General features: G+C 41.1%; 1 protein-coding gene across 1 annotated transcript in view; it reads left to right on the top strand.

Moving 5' to 3' along the window:
- The first annotated feature begins 7,022 nt into the window (after positions 1-7,022).
- Positions 7,023-27,464, top strand: part of LOC117511477 (cyclin-dependent kinase 17-like) — a 135,849-nt gene continuing 115,407 nt past the window's right edge. The window contains exon 1 of the mRNA XM_034171498.1: positions 7,023-7,344. The gene's annotated coding sequence lies outside the window, so the exon portion shown is untranslated. The remainder of the gene's footprint in view (positions 7,345-27,464) is intronic.

Here is a 27,464-nt window from a genome sequence, read left to right as displayed (position 1 = left end):
GGAGCAGCAGCTTCACCTCCCACAGTAAACCGTTAGCGCCCTCTGCCGGTCCACCAGGGACTGCTTTTCTGCCTATGAGCAAAGCAATGTGGACGTCATTATGAACATGCAATGTATTTATGGTTATAACAACATATAACTATTATAATTATTATCAATATTATCATTAGGCACGCAGTCATGCACCAAGTACTGCTGTTTCGTTAATGCGTTGCAAACCTACGGACATTTAATGAAGCTTCAATTTAGTTGGTTAATCCAAAACATCAAAATGCGTAATAAAATCATTTAAAATAAAGCACTGTTATCTCTGTACAGGATGAGCATGTTACACGTTTAATTGATAATTTTTCCCTTTTTAAAATTGATTTATGTATTTACACCTTCCATACATACACAACAGTGTAGAGATTATTATGCCACATATTTAAGTTTACTTTAAAAACTTTATAAGAAGTTACATGCACATGCAGTTGTAATATAATGCAGCACTTTCAGTTGAATTAATACATCCAGAAATTTAAACAAATAAATAATACGAAACATCCAGAAAGATTTCCACATCGGAGTCAGGATTTTGTGTTTATATTAAATATTGAGTGGATTTTTTTCACATGGTTAAATATTTTATAGTTAAAGTTTATAGTTAAAGTTTATTCCACTTTTTTAGCCATAATGCAACAAATATATTCTAAATTTTAGAACATAATCAATCGTTCCCAGTAATAAAGCACATCATCCCACAAAGTTGAAAAAAAATCTATTTTTTATTCATCCAGTTAAATAAATTAATAAACACACCGAGAGACAACACGGACTAAAAAATATACAATCACTTTCTCTTGATATTATTTTAAACTTCAGCGCCTGCTTTGGTTAACCACACGGTGGCGGTACAGACCATTACACCTGTCCTTCAACTTTTTTCCCGTCCATCAACGCTGGGATCCAGATGGTTCTAAAGAAACAATTATTTTGTGTTAACTGTCCTCTTTCAAGTGGCTATCAAATATGAATGCACTTTGTATTCTATTAAAGCAAAGGCTATGTAAAGTTCCCCCCTTTTTTTTAAGAAAACACAGTTAATAATTAATAGGTTACTAAAGGTTATAGGTTACTAAAAGTAATTAAATTAACCACATCAGCTAAGCACCTAACTCTAACCTTGGAATTTCAAGTTAAGTCAGACATTTCTGTCTGTGCATGTAGAAACTACCAAGTTATAAAGCTGATTTTTGCTGCATGTTGCATTCCTCCAAGCAATAATGTAAATACCTTGAAAACAGGACGTCATGGCTGAATTTTGACCATGAGCAACATAAAACAGGCAAAGTACAGAGTACCCTACAAAGTACCCTGCACTGACTGTAGTCATTCCATAAGTTATGCAACTTTCAGTTACTTTTTTCATTGTTACTGAAATATTTCTTATGAATCAAAACACTGAGATCATAGTTCATTCAATTACAATTTTCTATTATTATTATTATTATTATTATTATTATTATTATTATTATTATTATTATTTTGACACATGTCCTTTTGATATGGATGTGGTAGCAACATTCCAATGTAAGAGTGCTGCAAAAGTTTGGAAATGCTCCAGACAGTGTCAGAATGTGTTCTATTCTCTGCCACGTTGAAAGGTTGAACGTCACACCAACAGCTGGAACAAGGCTCTGAACCTGATGTCTCAGCTGCCTAGCAACCTTTATCTTATATGGGTTTAATCAAATGTTTGGAAATTTGACATCTGTTCCACACAATATATAATCCCAGACAAACTCTGACCCTCCTCCCCACCGCTCCTGCATCTGACTGCCATTTCTGGAAGGTCGCTGCATGCTTCTGGTGTCAGAGCGAGGCTCAAAACCTGATGCCTTGGAAGCCAAGCAACCATGCAATTATATCTTAAATGGTTTAGGGTTAGGGTTTAATTTTTGTGGAAATACATTTTAAAAAATGTTTGGAAATTTGAACAGTAGTTCCACTTCTGGACCATGGGGAAGGAGTAGGGTTAGGTTATGGTTAAGGTTAGTAATAGTGAGTTTAAAAAAAACCATCACAAAAATTTGAATCATTTCATGACAGGAGGACGAAAAATAATTGTGAGACTGGGCTGGGCAAAGCGCATGCTCCCGAACTTGACTTGCACGCTATATCATCATCATCATCAATTTTATTTATATAGCGCCAAATCACAACAAACAGTTGCCCCAAGGCGCTTCATATTGTAAGGCAAAGCCATACAATAATTACGGAAAAACCCCAACGGTCAAAACGACCCCCTGTGAGCAAGCACTTGGCGACAGTGGGAAGGAAAAACTCCCTTTTAACAGGAAGAAACCTCCAGCAGAACCAGGCTCAGGGAGGGGCAGTCTTCTGCTGGGACTGGTTGGGGCTGAGGGAGAGAACCAGGAAAAAGACATGCTGTGGAGGGGAGCAGAGATCGATCACTAATGATTAAATGCAGAGTGGTGCATACAGAGCAAAAAGAGAAAGAAACACTCAGTGCATCATGGGAACCCCCCAGCAGTCTAAGTCTATAGCAGCATAACTAAGGGATGGCTCAGGGTCACCTGATCCAGCCCTAACTATAAGCTTTAGCAAAAAGGAAAGTTTTAAGCCTAATCTTAAAAGTAGAGAGGGTGTCTGTCTCCCTGATCCGAACTGGGAGCTGGTTCCAGAGGAGAGGAGCCTGAAAGCTGTAGGCTCTGCCTCCCATTCTACTCTTACAAACCCTAGGAACTACAAGTAAGCCTGCAGTCTGACAGCGAAGCGCTCTATTGGGGTGATATGTCACCCTGTCAGTACTCTAGCTGCAGCATTTTGAATTAACTGAAGGCTTTTCAGGGAACTTTTAGGACAACCTGATAATAATGAATTACAATAGTCCAGCCTAGAGGAAATAAATGCATGAATTAGTTTTTCAGCATCACTCTGAGACAAGACCTTTCTAATTTTAGAGATATTGCGCAAATGCAAAAAAGCAGTCCTACATATTTGTTTAATATGCGCTTTGAATGACATATCCTGATCAAAAATGACTCCAAGATTTCTCACAGTATTACTAGAGGTCAGGGTAATGCCATCCAGAGTAAGGATCTGCTTAGACACCATGTTTCTAAGATTTGTGGGGCCAAGTACAATAACTTCAGTTTTATCTGAGTTTAAAAGCAGGAAATTAGAGGTCATCCATGTCTTTATGTCTGTAAGACAATCCTGCAGTTTAGCTAATTGGTGTGTGTCCTCTGGCTTCATGGATAGATAAAGCTGAGTATCATCTGCGTAACAATGAAAATTTAAGCAATGCTGTCTAATAATACTGCCTAAGGGAAGCATGTGTAAAGTGAATAAAATTGGTCCTAGCACAGAACCTTGTGGAACTCCATAATTAACCTTAGTCTGTGAAGAAGATTCCCCATTTACATGAACAAATTGTAATCTATTAGATAAATATGATTCAAACCACCGCAGCACAGTGCCTTTAATACCTATGGCATGCTCTAATCTCTGTAATAAAATTTTATGGTCAACAGTATCAAAAGCAGCACTGAGGTCTAACAGAACAAGCACAGAGATGAGTCCACTGTCTGAGGCCATAAGAAGATCATTTGTAACCTTCACTAATGCTGTTTCTGTACTATGATGAATTCTAAACCCTGACGGAAACTCTTCAAATAGACCATTCCTCTGCAGATGACCAGTTAGTTCTTTTACAACTACCCTTTCAAGAATTTTTGAGAGAAAAGGAAGGTTGGAGATTGGCCTATAATTAGCTAAGATAGCTGGGTCAAGTGATGGCTTTGATGATGATGATGATGATGAATACTTTATTGAGCAAGTTAAAAACATTTATACATTGCACACATTCATCTTTGAAAATCCCTACATTACTCAAAGGGAGTAGAATGAAGTAAAACTTATATTTTCTACCCCCTTTCACATGTTTTATTTTCGACTACACAAACAAGAATAAATAAAAAAAGTTTGAGATCATATATACCTATATAAATACACACCTTGCATTATACATAAACATGTATTTACATAAATACACTACCTCTATACACAAATACCCTTGCATACACCAATACACACACTAGATTCAGTGAGATTTGACAATATAACAGTTTTAACCCACATACATGCACCCATGGGCACCCAAGCCCATGCATGCATGCACGCACATTTACCTATATTCCATTTAAGTAATGGTTTAATTACTGCCACCTTAAAAGCCTGTGGTACATAGCCAACTAATAAAGACAGATTGATCATATTTAAGATCGAAGCATTAATTAATGGTAGGGCTTCCTTGAGCAGCCTGGTAGGAATGGGGTCTAATAGACATGTTGATGGTTTGGAGGAAGTAACTAATGAAAATAACTCAGACAGAACAATCGGAGAGAAAGAGTCTAACCAAATACCGGCATCACTGAAAGCAGCCAAAGAGAACGATATGTCTTTGGGATGGTTATGAGTCATTTTTTCTCTAATAGTTAAAATTTTATTAGCAAAGAAAGTCATGAAGTCATTACTAGTTAAAGTTAAAGGAATACTCGGCTCAATAGAGCTCTGACTCTTTGTCAGCCTGGCTACAGTGCTGAAAAGAAACCTGGGGTTGTTCTTATTTTCTTCAATTAGTGATGAGTAGTAAGATGTCCTAGCTTTACGGAGGGCTTTTTTATAGAGCAACAGACTCTTTTTCCAGGCTAAGTGAAGATCTTCTAAATTAGTGAGACGCCATTTCCTCTCCAACTTACGGGTTATCTGCTTTAAGCTGCGAGTTTGTGAGTTATACCACGGAGTCAGGCACTTCTGATTTAAGGCTCTCTTTTTCAGAGGAGCTACAGCATCCAAAGTTGTCCTCAATGAGGATATAAAACTATTGACGAGATAATCTATCTCACTCACAGAGTTTAGGTAGCTACTCTGCCCTGTGTTGGTATATGACATTGGAGAACATAAAGAAGGAATCATATCCTTAAACCTAGTTACAGCGCTTTCTGAAAGACTTCTACTGTAATGAAACTTATTCCCCACTGCTGGGTAGTCCATCAGAGTAAATGTAAATGTTATTAAGAAATGATCAGACAGAAGGGGGTTTTCAGGGAATACTGTTAAGTCTTCAATTTCCATACCATAAGTCAGAACAAGATCTAAGGTATGATTAATGATTAAAGTGGTGGGTGGACTCATTTACATTTTGAGCAAAGCCAATCGAGTCTAACAATAGTTTAAATGCAGTGTTGAGGCTGTCATTCTCAGCATCTGTGTGGATGTTAAAATCGCCCACTATAATTATCTTATCTGAGCTAAGCACTAAGTCAGACAAAAGGTCCGAAAATTCACAGAGAAACTCACAGTAACGACCAGGTGGACGATAGATAACAACAAATAAAACTGTTTTTTGGAACTTCCAATTTGGATGGACAAGACTAAGAGACAAGCTTTCAAATTAATTAAAGCTCTGTCTGGGTTTTTGATTAATTAATAAGCTGGAGTGGAATATTGCTGCTAATCCTCCGCCTCGGCCCGTGCTACGAGCGTTCTGGCAGTTAGTGTGACTCGGGGGTGTTGACTCATTTAAACTAACATATTCATCCTGCTGTAACCAGGTTTCTGTAAGGCAGAATAAATCAATATTTGATCAATTATTATATAATTTACTAACAGGGACTTAGAAGAGAGAGATCTAATGTTTAATAGACCACATTTAACTGTTTTAGTCTGTGGTGCAGTTGAGGGTGCTATATTATTTTTCTTTTTGAATTTTTATGCTTAAATAGATTTTTGCTGGTTATTGGTGGTCTGGGAGCAGGCACCGTCTCTATGGGGATGGGGTAATGAGGGGATGGCAGGGGGAGAGAAGCTGCAGAGAGGTGTGTAAGACTACAACTCTGCTTCCTGGTCCCAACCCTGGATAGTCACGGTTTGGAGGATTTAAGAATATTGGCCAGATTTCTAGAAATGAGAGCTGCTCCATCCAAAGTGGGATGGATGCCGTCTCTCCTAACAAGACCAGGTTTTCCCCAGAAGCTTTGCCAATTACCTATGAAGCCCACCTCATTTTTTGGACACCACTCAGACAGCCAGCAATTCAAGGAGAACATGCGGCTAAACATGTCACTCCTGGTCCGATTGGGGAGGGGCCCAGAGAAAACTACAGAGTCCGACATTGTTTTTGCAAAGTTACACACCGATTCAATGTTAATTTTAGCGACCTCCGATTGGCGTAACCGGGTGTCATTACTGCCGACGTGAATTACAATCTTACCAAATTTACGCTTCGCCTTAGCCAGCAGTTTCAAATTTCCTTCGATGTCGCCTGCTCTGGCCCCCGGAAGACAATTGACTATGGTTGCTGGTGTCGCTAACTTCACATTTCTCAAAACAGAGTCGCCAATAACCAGAGTTTGATCCTCGGCGGGTGTGTCGCTGAGTGGGGAAAAATGGTTAGAGTTGTGAACGGGTTGGCGGTGTACAGGGGGCTTCTGTTTAGGACTACGCTTCCTCCTCACAGTCACCCAGTCGGCCTGCTTTCCCGGCTGCTCGGGATCTGCCGGGGGGGAACTAATGGTGGCTAAGCTACCTTGGTCCGCACCGACTACAGGGGCCTGGCTAGCTGTAGGATTTTCCAAGGTGCAGAGCCGAGTCTCCAATTCGCCCAGCCTGGCCTCCAAAGCTACGAATAAGCTATATCTACATTTGTGCCAACCAAGTCCGACAGTATTACCAGCGCAGCGAATTATGAGACTCAGAAAATAACAAGAAATGGCAACCATATTCAGCTTTAAAAAATAAAGATGCATTTTACACAATATGACCCCTTTAATCAACCCCTTTATTTAACAGGGATGCATTTCTTGGCTGTGTGCTGGCGGAGGCATGCGCACAGAGTGCTCATCTGGTTAAAATAGACCAATAATAAATTGTGCTGAGTGAGATGTGTTTGTGCGGGTGCAGCCGGGGCCCCTGTCAAGCATTGATGCGGCTCTGCGCACACACACACGCGCGCACACACACACCCCTTGCGATATTTTCCGGGATCACGCCACACTGCTTCTACTTGAGATACACACACACACACACACACACACACACACGGCGGCAGCGACATGGATGATCATCACCGGACGGGACGATGCTGTTTCTATATGTAGAACGAACAAAGCGCCACCGATGCCTGTAGTCAGCCTGCAGGACGCCGCGCACGCGCCGTGGGACCCCGACAGAAGTGTGATCTGCGGATTTTAAGGCCAAGGAGTTGAAGAACTTGTCGCAGTGGATCCGTCCCGGTGGGAAGTGGAACAATAGTCCCGCAACAGAAAACGCGAGCAGGTCAGTCGTGCCGCGATTGTGTTTGTGCGTGTGATCAGGCTTTCAACAAAACAACCACACAACAAGCGTGTCCGATCACCTGACTTCACCGCCGCTCGCATTGATTATTCATTTATTTGTTTGTGGAGCCGGTTAAATGACTGTGGGGCTTTGATCAAACTGTCCCATCAAGAATGTCACCGTGAACCGAAGCAATAATATCAGAGTTATACATTTAAACCGGTAAAAACGGCGAGAATGGCGAGTTTTGCGGTGTTCGAGAAGTTAAAGTGACGGTATTAAAGAAGAGGCATCCTGGTTCGGACGTCATAAACTACGTAAAGCCGCTGTTATGACTGTCTGAGAGTTTGTTTATTTTTTGAAATTCTTCTACTTTTTCCGAAGTCCGCCAGGTTATTGAAACTTTTCTTTCCCTCGTCTCTCTCTCCTCCCCCCGGATACTTGAGTCAGGAAAACACGGGGAGAAGAACTGAGCGGAAAAAACGTGAAAGGCCTGGAAGGTAAAGGAATCCGAGCCAAACAGACTGATCCACCGTCTGTTTCCCAACAAGGTGTCTGTGGGCTGTTTCTCTGCAGCAGGTCCAGGACAGGTTTAAAAATAAAAACATCAAAATATTACAAACAAGAAAGCTTTACATTTGCATAGTTACATACGCTAGATATATAAATAAGTTTATCCCATCAGGTGTGTGAACACATAACTCCAAAACAATGCTGTCATCTTGTAAATTATCAGATTAAGAGCACACATAATGAGGACAGAGTCTTTCAAAAACAACTTTATTTTACTATTTTTGTTTTTTTAATAATCCATAAATGGGAGTAGTTAGGAACTGAGGGATTGATGATGGATTAGGAGCAGGTGCAGTTGTCAGTGAGACAGACCTTTTCCTGTTCCTTCTTGATGTCACCACAGCAGATCCAGTGTAGAAGAGCATGTCGATTTAACACACGTTTTATGCCAGATGTCCTTCCTGATATATCTGCAGATGAACAAGGAGAAATGTGCATTGTTGGCCTTGAATTTGTAACCTTCTTATCGGAAGGCAAGCCTGCTTGCACAGTGCACTCTAAAAAAGGAACTGCTGTCTCAACAAGAAAAATTGATGTAACAATTTGCATAGATTTTTTTTTTTTACAGTTATTTCAACTTTGAACTGAATTAATGTCACAAGATGTCTCTAGTTAACTTAAAAAAAACTATGCAGATTGTTACATCACTTTTTCTCATTGAGACAGCAGTTCATTTTTTAGAGTGTGGTTATATTCTAAAACCCAAATAACTTGGTCACATGTCCACATTATATGAATTTAGCTGCAAAAGAAAAAAGTACACAGTGAATGGGGTTTGTAAGAGAGAGTGTTTCTGTCAAGAAAAGCAGAGAAATAATTTAATTTCTGGTTTAGTTACTTTGTAAAACTCAATCAACATTGTCAAAAGCACACTTCCTTTTCTCTTTCTTTCTTCACATATGTGTGGTTTTAAAGTTGTCATTTGAAATGGGCTTCTTTGTCAGTTTCTTTCATTGTCAAAGCCTATAGTAGATCTGGTGGACATCAAGGCTGTTTAAATATATTAGTTACAGTTACTTATTTTAATATGTAACTGTAACTAATATATTAATATTAATTAATATGTTGTTGGGTGATTTGCACTCTTATCTGATGGACAGAAGGTCCTGGGTTCAAGCCCACCTGTGCCCATTCACCTTATACATCTGGTGTTGCATCAGAAAGGATTAGAAATGGTCCCAATTCCAAATCAAGATGCAGATTCACATCAGATTTGCTGTGGTCATCTCGAGAGAATGGGAACAGCCAAATAAAGTGTATCACATATTTTCTGTACTTCCATCCCTCTTGCTTGTGCATGTGTCATGGGTCAACACAGGTCAGAGCTGTACTACATAAGGGTTGTTGTTTCAGTATTGTATGTTACATATCTGACACCATCGTAAGAAGCCACTCCACCACACCAATTGCCACTCCTTTGGTACACTGACCATTAGAGCAATCAAGGAGAGCAAAAACAGACATATCCACCAACAACTTCTGGCCTCTTCTGCGTTTGCAGACCTAAGAAAGCACAGTCACTACAATACCAAGTTTTCATAGCTCCCTTGACAGCAGTGAAACTGGTTCTTCTTGCTGAGAGAAAGGATGTTCCAGGTGCCCATATGCATGAGTTATCTTAGGTTTGTACCTGGGCGCCACTGTGCAATGGATGACTCCATTCGCTATTTTGAGGCTTCAATTCTCACGCAAGTCTTGCAAAATCTCGGAGAGGTGGCTGCACTGCAAGATGTCAACAACATGGTGAACTACTACAGGACGCTCTGATAATGCTTCAGTTTAACCGCTGCACACTGACAATGGCATCAACATTGCAAAGTAAAACTCTTTGTATATTGTGCCTAAAATTCTCATGAATATATTATCTAGGTTTTTAGATGATGTTATTGTGTTTGTATCAGGTAAACACGCAAGAATCTCAAGTTGTTTCTCCGTTATTTACAATGGGAATTGCCTTGAGCCACAATCTCATCCTGTTCTTGTCATTGTGGTGGAAAGGGAAGTTTGCTCTGTTAACTCCCCACTTTTGGTGGTATTTCTTTGGGCATGACCAAGCTCTCAGGTTCTAAGGTATTATAAGATCTCATGTATTAAAGACCCCAGCAACTGGACAAGACAGTAAACCTGTCAACTGCTTGCTGCAGATAGATCATTATTTTCAGGAGATTGGGTTGCATTAGACTCAGGACAGATCTGTAAGTGGTGTGAATGCACCAACATGATGCACCAACGCTTCCTTGGATAGCTGGCCTGACCGTATTATATGTGGCATTGACTGACAGAACTGCTGGTGAGGCAGTATCAGCTGTGAATAGAACCAGGACAACTCCAATCCTACCCTATCCCATAAAAGAGAAGTTCATTGAAAAAGACATTCCTAGTCATATTAAAACATCTACATTATAATAGCCAAGTGGCCTTTGTGTGCATGCGTCTGTATGGCTTCCATCATGGAGAAACTGGGGAGAAGTGACATTTGCTGTTTGGTATACTTATGTATTTTGTGTCAAGGATGAATGCTGCAAAAATGGAAAGTTGATAGGACTAATATTTTTGGAGAAATTAGTTATGTTAACTAACAACAGTGAATAATGGATGTTGTCCTGCAATGCTCCATGGGAGTGTGGGGTTTTGGGATTTCAAATGTTGTGATGGTGGTTTATGTTAGTTTAACAGTGTTATTCATTTATTGTGTTTTTTTGTAGTTCAGTTGGTTTAGTCAGGTTAGATAAGTGTCATGTTGCCGTTACCATGAGTGAATTAAGTGTCATGTTGCCATTACCATGAGCGAAAAGTGTACTTCTTCCACCTCTCTTTGTGAGTATATAAAAATAAAAGTGCCTGCTTGTGGCAGAATGCAGGCAGGTGTGCTTATAACTTTGTTTATGGACAAACTGCGAGAGCTGATGTTTAGCATTTGATATGATTATGTATTCTGAGTAAAGGATGAACATTGATAAGATGGATATTTTTGGAGAAACTGGATATTAGCTAACAACACTGAGCAATGGATGTTGATAATTACATTCTGGACTTGTACGCCATTCCAGCAGCGGGTGGTAAATATAGTAAAAGCGTACGTGATTCTATTTGGTAAGTTCAGTGTAAGTACATAATGTAATTGTAAATACGTTAAAAATACATGGATGACACAAGAAAGTGAAAACACGTATTTCCATTGCGGTCCATTTAAAAATCAAATGACTCTGAATGAATCTATGTCTGTGGCTTATGCTGAGACCCTGATTCATGTGTTTGTCTTTTCTAGATTGGACTACTGCAATGTTCTGTTTTCTGGTTTACCGCAGTCCAGCATTAGGGGTCTGCAATTGGTTCAAAATGCTGCTGCCAGACGTTTGACACGAAGCAGAAAGTTTGACCACATTACACCCATTTTGGCATCTCTTAACTGGCTTCCTGTCCCTGTGAGATCAGATTTCAAGGTTCTGCTACTAACCTAGAAAATTGTTCATAGACTTGCACCTCCCTACTTAGTTGAATTAGTTGAATTAACTAATTAAACCCTATGTACCAGCCCGGGCTGTGCGTTCTCAGGGTGCAGGACAACTTTGTGTCCCTAGGGTGAATAAGAAGTCTGCGGGTCACAGAGCTTTCTCTTATCGTGCCCCTGTTCTGTGGAATGATCTCCCTGCATCAGTAAAACAGTCAGGTTCTGTAGAGACTTTCAAGTCCAGACTTAAGACACCACTTATTTTCCCTTTCATATGGCTAGCATACTGGCATAGTATGTTACTATGCTTTTTACCCTTTTAAATCAATTTTATTAGCAAACAGAGCGTGCCGCGGCCTCAACTTTATCTAAAGTCTGGGTCTTTTTTTTTAAGCTTAGGGCTACATCACGTTAGTGTTTCTTCTGTTTACCTTGTTGCTTAATGCTGACAAATAATACTGTATTTGTTGTCTTTCTGATGGCTGATTTTGTTGGTGGCGTCTACTTCTGTAACCCTCCCGTCCTGTGCACCATAAAATTTCCTGTATATTCATTTTGTAAATTGTTTTGTCAATTGTGTCGGTAGCATGGCCCAAGCAGAGAGTCACCCACTTGAGTCTGGTCTGCTTGAAGTTTCTTCCTCCAGTCATCAGAAGGAGTTTTTCCTTATCACTGTCACCTGTGTGCTTGCCTTGGGGGAAATTTTTTATGTTAATTTACTGTCATTAAGACAGTAAATTAACATAAAAAAATGATGTAATTAGCAGGGAAAAAAAGGTTGATTTTTTTCCTCTAAAAACTGTTGAGGTCTAAGATTCTAAAAACATTCTGGACTCGCACACCATTCCAACTCATTATAGAAACTTTGCATAATTTATTACCACCCTTGAAAAATGTCAGCTACCTATATTATAAATACTACCCAATCTAGACCCCATGGATCCCCACGGGCAACACGGTAGTTAAACCACCTTGACACTTGCACGAATTTGTTCCTTGCACTGCTGAGCAATTTGTCGTGCCATTGCAACCCCCTTTGTCCCGCTGGACACCGCACTTTGTCCCGTTTGATGCCACATTATATAAAATAATCATTTCATAGCCGATGATGCATTTGCTGTCAGAACTTGGCTGATGAAACCATCTCTCATTGCTCCCAGAATCACAGAGAAATTATCTGCAACTGCAGCTTCTCTCGTGTGCATCATACGATGGAGAATGCATTTGGAATCATTTCAAAGGTCATTATTTATAATATTTATATTGTAATGGACTGGTAAAACAGTTGCATTGTCATTCCTTCTTATATGTTAGATAATGTATCTGTAAAATTATGTTTATTATAGATGTAACATCTTTTTAGATGTGCTGCAGCAATGAGACGCATTGACTCGCAGTGACACACAGTGTTTTCTAATGCGTTGCACAATGTTTATGTCTAGTTCCCAAAATTAATGCGTATCAGAAGTTTTAAACATTTCAAAATTTTCTTTGCGTACCGGCACGCAGTCGTGCACAGCTCACATACAGTTTACAATGAGTTTGCTCACTGGCACTTCAGATTGTGTGCCACTGCAGGAATCAGATTCATGCAAGTGTCAAGGCACCTTTAGCAATAAACCCTCTGAGTGTTATATATTTTTTTTAAGATTACATATAGTTATATATCTTAATTAGTCTACGTTTCCTGACCTGAACAAGAGCTAGAAGTCTCTGTTGCACATGTAATAGTTGGTTCTTAATGTTGGTTTGGTAAGCTTTTGTATTTAAAAACAACATCCACAATAACAATGCAGAAAGCATTATTACAATGTAACTACATTATATAACCACAATCATGCTGAGTTACATGGTTTGGATAACGTACATTCATCCTCATTTGTGACAGAAACCTGTGTATGATGTTCACTGATGGCAAACTTTAAGCCACAAACACAAAACAATTAAAGCCTGAAGCAGAAACACACCTGCCATTGCGGTAAATGACGCACAACTCTCTGATTGTGGTATGTGCAGGTTATTAATAATGCACACCTGGTAAAGTCCCTCCCACACACTGACTGCAGTGTCACAGTAACAGTGCAATTCTGCAGGAAATCTGCAATGTAAAAGGTCATATCATCATGAATCCTGAAATTGTTTGTTTGATTGTTTCTTTTAAACAAAGGATTCCTATGAATGTTCTTTGTGTCATGGTATTTGTTCATTTTGGTCATTATTCATTGTTACTAACTTGCATTTTAGTTCTTACATTTTAAAATAGCAGTAACAAAACTGGCGGTTAAATGGGTCTATGCCATGCCAAACAGTGATAAAACAAATCAAAATGGTCACATTTAGGACTCTGAAGAAAATTCTTTCTTGATATAAATTTTTTTTGTTGTGTAAAGAAATTAATATATCTCATCATTTTGTCATGATTCAAATTTCTGAAAGTAAACTTCAGTCATTTTGCCATAAGTCTTTAGATATACTGGAGCCTTGGGTGTATGGTATTATGTTAAACACTGGTGTCCTTGGTAGCAGTTTTCATTCACAGTACCTTCCTTCTGCCATTAATGGCTGGGGCCATATGTATAAAAGGTGTGCATGCAAAAAAGGTGCATTATGCCTTTTCAACACATAAAATGGTATTTACATATAAAACAACCATGTGTGATGAAAATATGTTGAAGATCTTTTGTATACTTTTGTTGATTGTGGGTGCTAAAAACACAGCAACCACAGAGGAATTGCCCTCGTGTTCATCCTTGGGAAACTCTTCATGAGAGTACCGATAGAGCGAGCTGCCCCAACTTTCAGAGCTCAACAACATCCCCAACAAGCAGGATTCATGCCCAACAGATTGATGATAGACTACATCACTGATGCTTCTCTTCTGTTTGAGAAGGATAGAGAGTTCCAGAAGGACAGAATTATTTTGAGATTTTAAGGCAGCCTTTTACTACATTGACTGACCAAGTCTCTGGAAAGCACTGCGAGCCTTTGGTGTCCTCCAAAAGCTCATACATCTCTTCACTGGCTTGAATGACAATGCTGAGAGATGTGTGTGGCTAACTGTCGACCAAGATCTGGACTTGTTCTCCATCAACAGCAGAGTTTGCTATCAGGTCTGGTTGACAGGTTACGCTGGATGTAAATGCAGAACTCTGACAACAAGCTCTGTAAGTAAAATCAGTTTACTGAAGCAGTAAGCGGAGTCAGGTACACAATGAGGCAGTCCAACAAGAGTAACAAAACCAAAAACATCAGACAAAAAGCGTGGTCGAGAATACAGGCAGGTAATCATAACACGTGAGGCAAGCAGGTCGAGAATACAAAAACAGAGCTGGAGAGAAGGCACTAGGTGCATCAATCTGGCGAAGGAGCAATGCAAAAGGAGGAGTTTATATACACCCAGGTGATGAGGTGCAGATTGAAAGCAGGTGTGCGTGGAACGCTCCAGAAAGAGGTGTGGTCAGAGAGGGAAACACCCACCACCAAGAGCCAGCAGAGACAGACAAGAGAGAAAGGGACAGACAGACCAAAACAGGAAAAACCCCAGCAAGAGACTAAACAAAACAGAAAGTAACTGAACAAGTGAATCAAAGCAAAGAAATAAAAGCAGACAGAACCCAAATCCTGACATTTGCCAAGGCTGTGTCGCTGCTCCTGAATTATTCAGTGTCATCATAGGCCACCTTATGAACTCTGTGTCTTCTATGATTTCTGGGATCACCGTGACTGCTTTCTGTCTGACCTCAAGTACACATGACACACCCTTGTTTATCACATAGGGCCAGCACATCATCAGCTCCTTCATTGCTTTCTCAGAAGAGGCCAGAAAGCTTGGGCTTCATGTCAGTTTTACAAAAATGAGGCTTCTTTACATTGGTGAAGGCCACATGCCCCAGTCCATGTCAAGGGTCAAGAGGTTGAGTTTGTTGAGTCTTTTGTCTATCTTATTTCAGCATTGATTTCAACCAAAGAAATGTTGACTGAGGTAATCCATCGCCCACCCTGGCCACAGTGGTCTTGAGATCTCTCTGGAAGCCAGTGTGGCATCATCACAGTATGAGTTTCCAGGTGAAGCTCCGAGCCTACAATGCCTCTGTTCTGTCTGTGCTGTTGTACAGAGCAGAGACTTGGCCTCTGCCAAAGTCTTGTGGCTCGGCGGCTTTGTGTAAGGCTCTTTGTTCCATTGAAAACATTCAATGAACTGAACACATACATATACACACACTCAAACACAGTAACACATACTTCAGCCTCTTGCCCAGCGTTGGCTCCGGCGATTTGTGCAGCTTTGTTGCCTCTGACCCAGTCATCCCACTGCCAAAATATTTAACTTCAGTCTAAACGCTGCAGGTTGGCAAAGACCTGGAGGGGCTCTAAGTACCTACTGGCTTGGCGTTGTCAAAAAGCAGAGGTAGAAAATTCAGATTTTAAAAGTCTTAACACATATTTATCCCATTCACACAGTAAATCATCTGATTCTAATTAGTTTAGCTCTTTTGGCAGGTAGATCAGCGTGAATTCCTCCGCACATCTTTCATTACAAAATCTCCTGTAACAGTGGAATGTGCCACCAAAGTGTTGATGTCAACCTCTTCTGCAATTTCTGTGGTAGTCAGACGATGTCCCGGATCAACACAGCCTTCACTTTGGAAATGATCTGGTCGTTTCAGCCTGTCGATGGCTGCTCGGAGCGCGGCGCGCCCTCCACCGCTGTGGGCCGTCTTAAATCCGGTTGTAATGCTCCTTAATCTGTGTGACGCCCAGAGTATCCTCACCGAAAGCCGTCTGAATCTTCCGAATGGTTTCCACCTGGCTGTCTCTTACAGTTTCTGGAAAAATTTGATTCAGCGCTGCTGCAGTCGCTTAGCCATTTCCCTAACAATGAAAATCCGACGAGGGGGTTGGACCAGTGCTCACTCAAAGCCTGCCCACAGGCGAACGACGCAACCGACAGGCGTGAAAAAACTCACGCATGTGCACGAAGGTTCAAGCTTGGCTGATGCAATCACACATGATTCAAATCCATATAGTTTTTAAAAAAAAATAAAGGTTGGATAGTTTTCTAACAGACCTCGTATGAGGAAGGGTACAGAAACATTTCTGTTGCTTGAAGATCCCAATGAGCACAGTTGCCTCCATCATCTTTGAATGGAAGAAGTTTGGATCCACCAGGACTCTTCCTAGAGCTGGCTGTTGCCTAAACTGAGTGATCGGGGGGGAAGGGCCTTAAGCCCAGGTCACACGGCACTAACGAAGGACACCGAAGACAAAACGAAACAAGAAATTTGGACTTATGTTGACTTTCAGAGACATCATTTAACCGTCGTCCAGCTTCATTCCTGCAGCTGGCGCTTCGTCAGAATTTTCAAACTGTTGAAAAATGTGAACGAATTCTGACGACAACCTCAATTCGTCTGTATTCTGTTTTGCTTTCTGTCTTGATGGTTCCTCATCATTTGTGTAGTTCCCATACCGTCAGCATTCCATTTGATTGTCGTCCAATTTCGTCCACCTCCCAAGTCACATGTTTTAAATGCATGCATGTTTTAAAACATTGACGATATCTGAACGGATCAATAACTAAAGCTCAGATGAGCTGGACGTGACTCATCCATGTGTGGGACGAAAAGCAACATTGTCATACAGAAACAATAGAGGCAAGAATGTTTTATCAACTACTTTAACTACGTTGTATTCATGCACATTCCAGCCAGAGACGGCTGGAACATCCATGACGTTCCAGCTGTTGTTGCTATGAGTCAAGACAATCAGATCTCGCACCTGCAGGTGCTGTGGACAGCAATGGAGTGGAGCACCCTGTTCATCAGACCACAGGCTGGTGCTCGGTCTGGTACCCGCTGTCAAGTCACGTCATCATGTATGTTTCATTTTGATTTTGTTTAAAGCACCAAGGTCACCGTTCACTTCGCTTTTCCTTTTGTTAGTTTTGGTTTTGTTTCTTTCTTTTATGCGCTTTGGACTCGCAGGCTTTTCGGTGATGGGAGAAGTGCCGGCTCATTCATCCACTTTTTCTCAACGATTTGTGACTTTTTCCTTCGTTCAGCTATCGTTGTGTGCCGTGTGACCGGGGCCTTAGACAGGGACGCGACTAAGAACCCGATGGTCACACTGTCAGAGCTCCAGCATTCCTCTGTGGAGAGAAGAGAACCTTCCTGAAGGACAACCATCTCTACAGAAATAGACCAATCAGGCCTGTATGGTAGAGTGGCCAGACAGAAGCCACTCCTTAGTAAAAGGCACATGGCATGGCACAAGATATTCCATTTTGGAATAAGGCTGTAACAAAATATGGACAAAGAGAAGTGTTGTGAATACTTTCCGGATGCACTGTATTTTCAGAGTAGTCCCTGTTGTGTGACAGCACAGTGGCACAAACAGCAAGAATGCTTATCTCCCAAATGAAAATAATCCCATGCTCAAGGCTGTGTAAGACCTATTCACCTTATCCAGCTGGATTTGTGTCAGAGAAACCAGATCATGTGGATCCAATGCCAGACCCCCTGTGGTGGTCCAGAACAAATGGGATTCAATATAGAATAAGTAACAACTGCATTTAAATCCTACAGAAATAATGCATTTGATCAGAAAATGCTGTTGGATTTACTAGTTTAAAATGTCATTTTTTTTAAATAAATTACAACAGCTTTATACCATAACATTTACAGGTTGTTCTATGGAGGTATTTATGTATTTTACTGTCCTTTTTATAGAATTATTATGGCAAATACAGGTGCCATGTTTTTACTATAAAAACAACAGATTTTTTTATTTTAAAGTGTGTGAGCAGAGCGATGCTGAGGATGAGATGAGCCACTGGCTTAAAACGAGAATGGGGCTCTTTTATTTGTCTGTATGCATTTTGGATCTGTAGTTGGGTAGATTTGTGCATTACTCATTCATCCTCGGGCCGCTGTGCCAAGTGATGTTCCGAGTGCCACTGACCACCTCTTTCACTCTGTCACACTGTGTATGTGTGCAGGCATGCGTGTGATTCGTATGCCACTGATGTGCAGGGAACGCTAGTTTGCAACAGAAAGGACAAAAAGTAAGACAATAGCTGCCTGAAGCAAATTTGATATTTTCAGCAACTGCTTTTGCGTTCCCATCTGTTGTGATTAATTTGATCTGCAGCCTGTGCTTTGTGTGTACTGCATGTGGTTGCAGTCGGGTCTGGACTAATGCATTATATTGCTGCCTCAAGTGGTGTAATTGGCAGAACAGTCCCAAAGGCATGCTGGGAAGGATGACACGCTGCAGTCCTGCGTAGCATCTCAAACACGGGAAGTCTGAGGATGGCAGAAGTTTTGATGTCATCATCTGTGTGTGACTGTGTGGACACAGAGGGAGTAGTACAGTGTCAGGGGGAGCTAAAGAAAGAGATGCGAGTTGTGAATTCTCAGCTCCTGTCTTTATGTCTTTTTTCTTCAACACCCGAAACTGCAGTTCCAGCCTAGGACTGTAACCTAGCAACCCAAATGGTGTGTGTTTTCAATAAATCAGACTGTCTTTCCACTCAGGGGTGTGTCATAGCTCGGCTCTTCACCTCACCTCCATGGTAGCACCTCTGAGCCCCAACCACACACACACACACACACACACACACACACACACACACACACACACACACACACACACACACACACACACACACACACACACACACAGAAAGGGAAAATGATGTGGGATGTTTTATGGCTTTCACTTCTCACCATTTTTTAACCTTTGTTCTGTGTTTGTTTTTATTGCACAGTGTAATAAAACATTAATAAAACAAGTTATTGATCCATGAAGCTGCTTTATCAATAGTGACCTGCGTAACTTTCGAAAACAACAGCAACTGGAAGAGTACACATTAGAGTGTGTAGCTCTCCCAAGGCCCAAAGCAACCCATCTTGTAACGGTAATGTCAAGTCTGGGAGCATGAGCTGGTGTTCTGCTTCATCGAATGAACAATATCACAGAATCACCTTGGCTCCCAGGCAGATAACCAGTATATCCCCACCCTCTACTGGTGGTTGGCTCTCACTGCGGTATTGTATCACTTCCTGTTCCGGAGCACAGCGGTGTTTTGCTGTATCTGTTAGCTGTTTAATCTGCGCAGTTAGATTGATCTAGTTACCTAGATAACGATTTGCTTCACAGTATAATCTTCACGTGCCTTAACTAAAGCACTCCCTCTGCTGAATCACCTCTAAATTATTTACACATTATTCACTTTGTGTGTTTTTAGGAATCCGCTAGCTTAGCGCAGCTACTAGCTCTTAGCCGGTTTAGCATGGCGGCTTCTCCTGTCTCTCCCGCACTTTTCTGCTCTGGGTGTGAAATGTTTAGTTATTCCTCTGCCTCCTTTAGCAGTAATGGTACTTGTAATAAGTGTAGCTTATTCGTAGCTTTGAAGGCCAGGCTGGGCGAATTGGAGACTCGGCTCTGCACCGTGGAAAATTCTACAGCTAGTCAGGCCCCTGTAGTCGGTGCGGACCAAGGTAGCTTAGCCGCCGTTAGTTTCCCTCTGGCAGATCCCGAGCAGCCGGGAAAGCAGGCCGACTGGGTGACTGTGAGGAGGAAGCGTAGCCCTAAACAGAAGCCCCGTGTACACCGCCAACCCGTTCACATTTCTAACCATTTTTCCCCACACGGCGACACACCCGCCGAGGATCAAACTCTGGTTATTGGCGACTCTATTTTGAGAAATGTGAAGTTAGTGACACCAGCAACCATAGTCAATTGTCTTCCGGGGCCAGAGCAGGCGACATTGAAGGAAATTTGAAACTGCTGGCTAAGGCTAAGCGTAAATTTGGTAAGATTGTAATTCGCGTCGGACTCTGTAGTTTTCTCTGGGCCCCTCCCCAATCGGACCGGGAGTGACATGTTTAGCCGCATGTTCTACTTGAATTGCTGGCTGTCTGAGTGGTGTCCAAAAAATGAGGTGGGCTTCATAGATAATTGGCAAAGCTTCTGGGGAAAACCTGGTCTTGTTAGGAGAGACGGCATCCATCCCACTTTGGATGGAGCAGCTCTCATTTCTAGAAATCTGGCCAATTTTCTTAAACCCTCCAAACCGTGACTATCCAGGGTTGGGACCAGGAAGCAGAGTTGTAGTCTTACACACCTCTCTGCAGCTTCTCTCCCCCTGCCATCCTCTCATTACCCCATCTCCGTAGAGACGGTGCCTGCTCCCAGACCACCAATAACCAGCAAAAATCTATTTAAGCATAAAAATTCAAAAAGAAAAAATAATATAGCACCTTCAACTGCACCACAGACTAAAACAGTTAAATGTGGTCTATTAAACATTAGGTCTCTCTCTTCTAAGTCCCTGTCAGTAAATGATATAATAATTGATCAACATATTGATTTATTCTGCCTTACAGAAACCTGGTTACAGCAGGATGAATATGTTAGTTTAAATGAGTCAACACCCCCGAGTCACACTAACTGCCAGAACGCTCGTAGCACGGGCCGAGGCGGAGGATTAGCAGCAATCTTCCATTCCAGCTTATTAATTAATCAAAAACCCAGACAGAGCTTTAATTCATTTGAAAGCTTGACTCTTAGTCTTGTCCATCCAAATTGGAAGTCCCAAAAACCAGTTTTATTTGTTGTTATCTATCGTCCTCCTGGTCGTTACTGTGAGTTTCTCTGTGAATTTTCAGACCTTTTGTCTGACTTAGTGCTTAGCTCAGATAAGATAATTATAGTGGGCGATTTTAACATCCACACAGATGCTGAGAATGACAGCCTCAACACTGCATTTAATCTATTATTAGACTCAATTGGCTTTGCTCAAAATGTGAATGAGTCCACCCACCACTTTAATCATATCTTAGATCTTGTTCTGACTTATGGTATGGAAATTGAAGACTTAACAGTATTCCCTGAAAACTCCCTTTTGTCTGATCATTTCTTAATAACATTTACATTTACTCTGATGGACTACCCAGCAGTGGGGAATAAGTTTCATTACACTAGAAGTCTTTCAGAAAGCGCTGTAACTAGGTTTAACGATATGATTCCTTCTTTATGTTCTCTAATGCCATATACCAACACAGTGCAGAGTAGCTACCTAAACTCTGTGAGTGAGATAGATTATCTCATCAGCAGCTTTACATCCTCATTGAAGACAACTTTGGATGCTGTAGCTCCTCTGAAAAAGAGAGCTTTAAATCAGAAGTGCCTGACTCTGTGGTATAACTCACAAACTCGCAGCTTAAAGCAGATAACCCGTAAGTTGGAGAGGAAATGGCGTCTCACTAATTTAGAAGATCTTCACTTAGCCTGGAAAAAGAGTCTGTTGCTCTATAAAAAAGCCCTCCATAAAGCTAGGACATCTTTCTACTCATCACTAATTGAAGAAAATAAGAACAACCCCAGGTTTCTTTTCAGCACTGTAGCCAGGCTGACAAAGAGTCAGAGCTCTATTGAGCCGAGTATTCCTTTAACTAGTAATGACTTCATGACTTTCTTTGCTAATAAAATTTTAACTATTAGAGAAAAAATTACTCATAACCATCCCAAAGACATATCGTTATCTTTGGCTGCTTTCAGTGATGCTGGTATTTGGTTAGACTCTTTCTCTCAGATTGTTCTGTCTGAGTTATTTTCATTAGTTACTTCATCCAAACCATCAACATGTCTATTAGACCCCATTCCTACCAGGCTGCTCAAGGAAGTCCTACCATTATTTAATGCTTCAATCTTAAATATGATCAATCTATCTTTATTAGTTGGCTATGTACCACAGGCTTTTAAGGTGGCAGTAATTAAACCATTACTTAAAAAGCCATCACTTGACCCAGCTATCTTAGCTAATTATAGGCCAATCTCCAACCTTCCTTTTCTCTCAAAAATTCTTGAAAGGGTAGTTGTAAAACAGCTAACTGATCATCTGCAGAGGAATGGTCTATTTGAAGAGTTTCAGTCAGGTTTTAGAATTCATCATAGTACAGAAACAGCATTAGTGAAGGTGACAAATGATCTTCTTATGGCCTCAGACAGTGGACTCATCTCTGTGCTTGTTCTGTTAGACCTCAGTGCTGCTTTTGATACTGTTGACCATAAAATTTTATTACAGAGATTAGAGCATGCCATAGGTATTAAAGGCACTGCGCTGCGGTGGTTTGAATCATATTTATCTAATAGATTACAATTTGTTCATGTAAATGGGGAATCTTCTTCACAGACTAAGGTTAATTATGGATTTCCACAAGGTTCTGTGCTAGGACCAATTTTATTCACTTTATACATGCTTCCCTTAGGCAGTATTATTAGACGGCATTGCTTAAATTTTCATTGTTACGCAGATGATACCCAGCTTTATCTATCCATGAAGCCAGAGGACACACACCAATTAGCTAAACTGCAGGATTGTCTTACAGACATAAAGACATGGATGACCTCTAATTTCCTGCTTTTAAACTCAGATAAAACTGAAGTTATTGTACTTGGCCCCACAAATCTTAGAAACATGGTGTCTAACCAGATCCTTACTCTGGATGGCATTACCCTGACCTCTAGTAATACTGTGAGAAATCTTGGAGTCATTTTTGATCAGGATATGTCATTCAAAGCGCATATTAAACAAATATGTAGGACTGCTTTTTTGCATTTACGCAATATCTCTAAAATCAGAAAGGTCTTGTCTCAGAGTGATGCTGAAAAACTAATTCATGCATTTATTTTCTCTAGGCTGGTCTATTGTAATTCATTATTATCAGGTTGTCCTAAAAGTTCCCTGAAAAGCCTTCAGTTAATTCAAAATGCTGCAGCTAGAGTACTAACGGCGAATAGAAGGAGAGAGCATATCTCACCCATATTGGCCTCTCTTCATTGGCTTCCTGTTAATTCTAGAATAGAATTTAAAATTCTTCTTCTTACTTATAAGGTTTTGAATAATCAGGTCCCATCTCATAGTACCATATCACCCCAATAGAGCGCTTCGCTCTCAGACTGCAGGCTTACTTGTAGTTCCTAGGGTTTGTAAGAGTAGAATGGGAGGCAGAGCCTTCAGCTTTCAGGCTCCTCTCCTGTGGAACCAGCTCCCAATTCAGATCAGGAAGACAGACACCCTCTCTACTTTAAGATTAGGCTTAAAACTTTTCTTTTTGCTAAAGCTTATAGTTAGGGCTGGATCAGGTGACCCTGAACCATCCCTTAGTTATGCTGCTATAGACTTAGACTGCTGGGGGGTTCCCATGATGAACTGAGTGTTTCTTTCTCTTTTTGCTCTGTATGCACCACTCTGCATTTAATCATTAGTGATTGATCTCTGCTCCCCTCCACAGCATGTCTTTTTCCTGGTTCTCTCCCTCAGCCCCAACCAGTCCCAGCAGAAGACTGCCCCTCCCTGAGCCTGGTTCTGCTGGAGGTTTCTTCCTGTTAAAAGGGAGTTTTTCCTTCCCACTGTCGCCAAGTGCTTGCTCACAGGGGGTCGTTTTGACCGTTGGGGTTTTTACGTAATTATTGTATGGCCTTGCCTTACAATATAAAGCGCCTTGGGGCAACTATTGTGATTTGGCACTATATAAATAAAATTGATTGATTGATTGACCTCTCGTACCCAAGAATCCTCTGAAGACACCAAGTAACAAAGACGTCTTAAGCCTCCTTAGATCACTGGTTAGCATCCAAGTCTCACAACCACGCGGTAAGACAAGAAACACCAGGACCCTAAAGACCTGGACCTTCGTTCTCCTATGGAGATATCAGCATCACAAAACACCTCTGTCCAGTAACTTCATGACTCCATAAGCTCTTTCCAGGCATCTTTGGATCTCAAAGAGCGAGGACCCAGAGACATGATTGTCACTGCTGAGATAAGTGAATGTCTCTGTAAGTTCAATACATTCACTGCACGCTGATGCACTACCAGTCAAAAGTTTGGACACACTTTCCCAGTTGAATAGGAAAGTGTGTCCAAATGTTTGACTGGTATGCTACACTTCTGATAGCTGAATCCATAAAGTAAATGAAAGCTTTGATTTTGGCGTTAGTCCTGGACAATCGCAAACCCAGATACTCCGATTCCTCACTCAACTTTTCAAGTCTGGCAGTCTAATCAGTGGGTTTATTGATTCCGCAAAGGTCACAACATTATCCACAAAGTCAAGGTCGGTAAACATTTTGTCACAGGAAAAAAGCCTAATTGCTGTTAGTCAATACTATTTAAGTGGGGGCAGAACACCTAGGGCATCAGCAGGGGGTGGCAGGTGAAGACACCTGCCATTGCTCCACCACCAAGAGATGTACTGGGGTTAAAGGAGCGAAACATCGGTGACTGGTGGTCCCCAGCTGATGACCCGTTCCTGCCCATAGGTGTATGGGGGAGCACACTTGCATAGAGTGCACTGGTGGAGGTGCGTCAGGCAGTAATGCCCAGCAGGTATTCCAACAGCCTGTATCTTCAAATGTTCAGTTCAACCCGACATTTCAGTTACTTTTGTGAAAATTGTTTTACTTGTAAACAGTCCTACCCCACAATGTTTAAAAAGTTATTTTTAAATTTCCTGTCTGTACCTTTTAACTGGATCTTCCAAACTAAATCAATACAATTTTAAAAATGTACGGTTTAACGCAGCGAAGAGGCTTACTGTTCTGCAAATTACTGAACTAATTTTTTTTTTAAGTAAGTTTTTACTTAAGTAAGTTGAAGTAAGTAAGGTTTAAGTAAGTTTGGCTAAAATTTCCTTAACAATTTTGTCATAAAAGCACCAAATTTGGCACACAAATTCCAAATTAACTAATGGTTATTTTCAGATGTCGAGGCATCCTGGAGCTGTCCTCTAATGACCTACAGGGGTCAATGAAGAATTACACAGAGGTCAAAATTTAAAAATGTTCCAATCATATTGAAAGGTATACAGTATTATTTGTCTGATCATAAAGATTCCAAAAAGATAGTTGTATGAGTTAAGAGGGTTTTAAAAAGCGATACTTTGCACCATGTGCCATAGGTATCGTGTTACGGGTAACATAGAATCATAGAATCCAATGGACGTTGACCTTGTTTGACCTTTACTTTGGAGACCAATCATTCAACATGGTCAGAACTATTGCATTTATTTTTCACATTAGCTCAGCTAATAATTTGCATCACCTTTTACCAAAATTGGAGCAACTTTAGCATTTGGCCCCAGTACAAACTGAAATTGACCTTTTGTCACCATTTTTGCTGTTTTTACCCCATAACTCCATAACATTCAGTCATAGATAGCCCAAACTATACCTTTTTGGAATTTTTATGATCAGACAAATAATATGGTACACCTTCCAATATGATTGGAACATTTTTAAATTTTAACCCCTGTGTAATTCTTAATTGACTCCTGTAGGTCATTAGAGGTCAGCTCCTGAAGGCCTCAACATCTGAAAATAAACGTTAGTTAATTTGAAATATATGTGCCAAATCTGGTGCTTTTATGGCAAAATGAACAATGGGTTACCATGCCGCCCTACTAATGGAGATATCCATTGGAAAACAATGCCTCTTTAGCAGAGGTATGAACAAAAAAAAGTTTAAGGAGTAAGAGCAGTCTGTGACATTTACGGTGCTTTCATTGGCTGTTGTATGATTTGTGTATCAGGTTTGTGGTCAGCTGTCTGGAGTGTGACCTGGGCATGCTGCAGTCCAGAGCCACATCTCTCATCCCACTCACTGGTGTGTGTCTGCCAAGTTCTTCACACTGCCACGTCCATGTGCACCAGACAAGATCCAACATCCAGTGCACATTTATAGCCCTTCATCCATCCTGAATCTCCTTTTCATGAGCTCACTAACACAGCCATGCTGGACACATATTACTTTGAATGAGAAATTTTGTGTTGAATTTACTGAGCACTGTCACTGTCGAATCAGATTAGAATCAGCCTGATCAAAGCATTTTTTGATTGATCTATAATATATATAGTAAGTCCTTTTGGCTGCTCCCTTGTTTTTGCACTTGTTTGTCACCACAGCAGATCCAAGGTGGATTTGCATGTTGATTTGGCACAACAAGTTTGAACCGGGAACCTTCTGCACTGAAACCAAGTGCGCTAACCACTTGGCCACCACCCCTGCTATACAGTAGTATCATATAAATTAAATCTATCACCATATAAGTGCACGTTCTTTCTGCTTTGCTGTATAATCACAGTGCCGCAGGCCCGAATGAGTCATGGCTGCTGCTTCAATATACACAGAGCCACAGTGCATGATTTAAAAGCAATTTAAGCAAAAAATAAAGCAATTTTTCTTTTGCTTTAAATATGCAACAAGTCTGTGTCACTCACACAGATCATCAACAGTGTGCATAAGTCTTGCTCTGTTTTATGAGTGCAAAACAATAACAGGCAGCTCTCAGTGCTGCCACAGTGAAAGTCTTAAATGCATAGGCAGTGATTTAAACAAAAATAAACAAGCTTTTCTTGTTGTGGCCGATTTGCTCCCATTTACAGCGACAGCCAGAGGGGTGGGTGCTGGCTGAAAGCCCCCAACCCTATTAAAGTAAAGGCAGAGTCAAGGTAAAGATATTTTTACACAATAACAGCAGTTGTTGCCACTACTACTACTGTAACAACAATAAGATTGAATGTATTTTAACACCGAACATGTTGTTCATTCCCGATTATTGAGTGCCCTAGTTTTACCATTATAATTCTGCAGTACGAGTAAGATAATAAATGAAAAATCTGACATAATTTTTAAAAAATTAATAAATGAAGGGGGGTTGCTAGGTGGCAGGTGCTGCCTGCAGGGGAGCACTGGCTCCTGGTCCCGGTATGAGTCTGGACTACTCTGCTGGATGTGGGCTGGGGCACCGTGCCCGGGCAGTGGAGTGTAGACTGTGTGCATGCATGGCTTTCCCTGCCTCTGGCTCTCCTTCCGAGTCTGGGGGGCTGTCTTTCTTCCTCTGATTCCTTGGTTGCCCCGGCCACCCTCAGGCCTCGTCTCACGCCTTCCTTGGGTTGGGGGATTGCCCTGCATGGTGGTTCATCTCTGACTGCCTGGCTGCCTAATCCCCCTGTTTTGGTTTCTCTCCTTGAAGCTTCTGATGCTCCTCCAGGACTGTCTGCTGCATTCCCACGTCATGGTTGCCCTGGT

Source organism: Thalassophryne amazonica, chromosome 6, assembly GCF_902500255.1.
Source record: "Thalassophryne amazonica chromosome 6, fThaAma1.1, whole genome shotgun sequence".
NCBI lineage: Eukaryota > Metazoa > Chordata > Actinopteri > Batrachoidiformes > Batrachoididae > Thalassophryne > Thalassophryne amazonica.
This window is presented reverse-complemented; position numbering and strand designations above follow the sequence as displayed.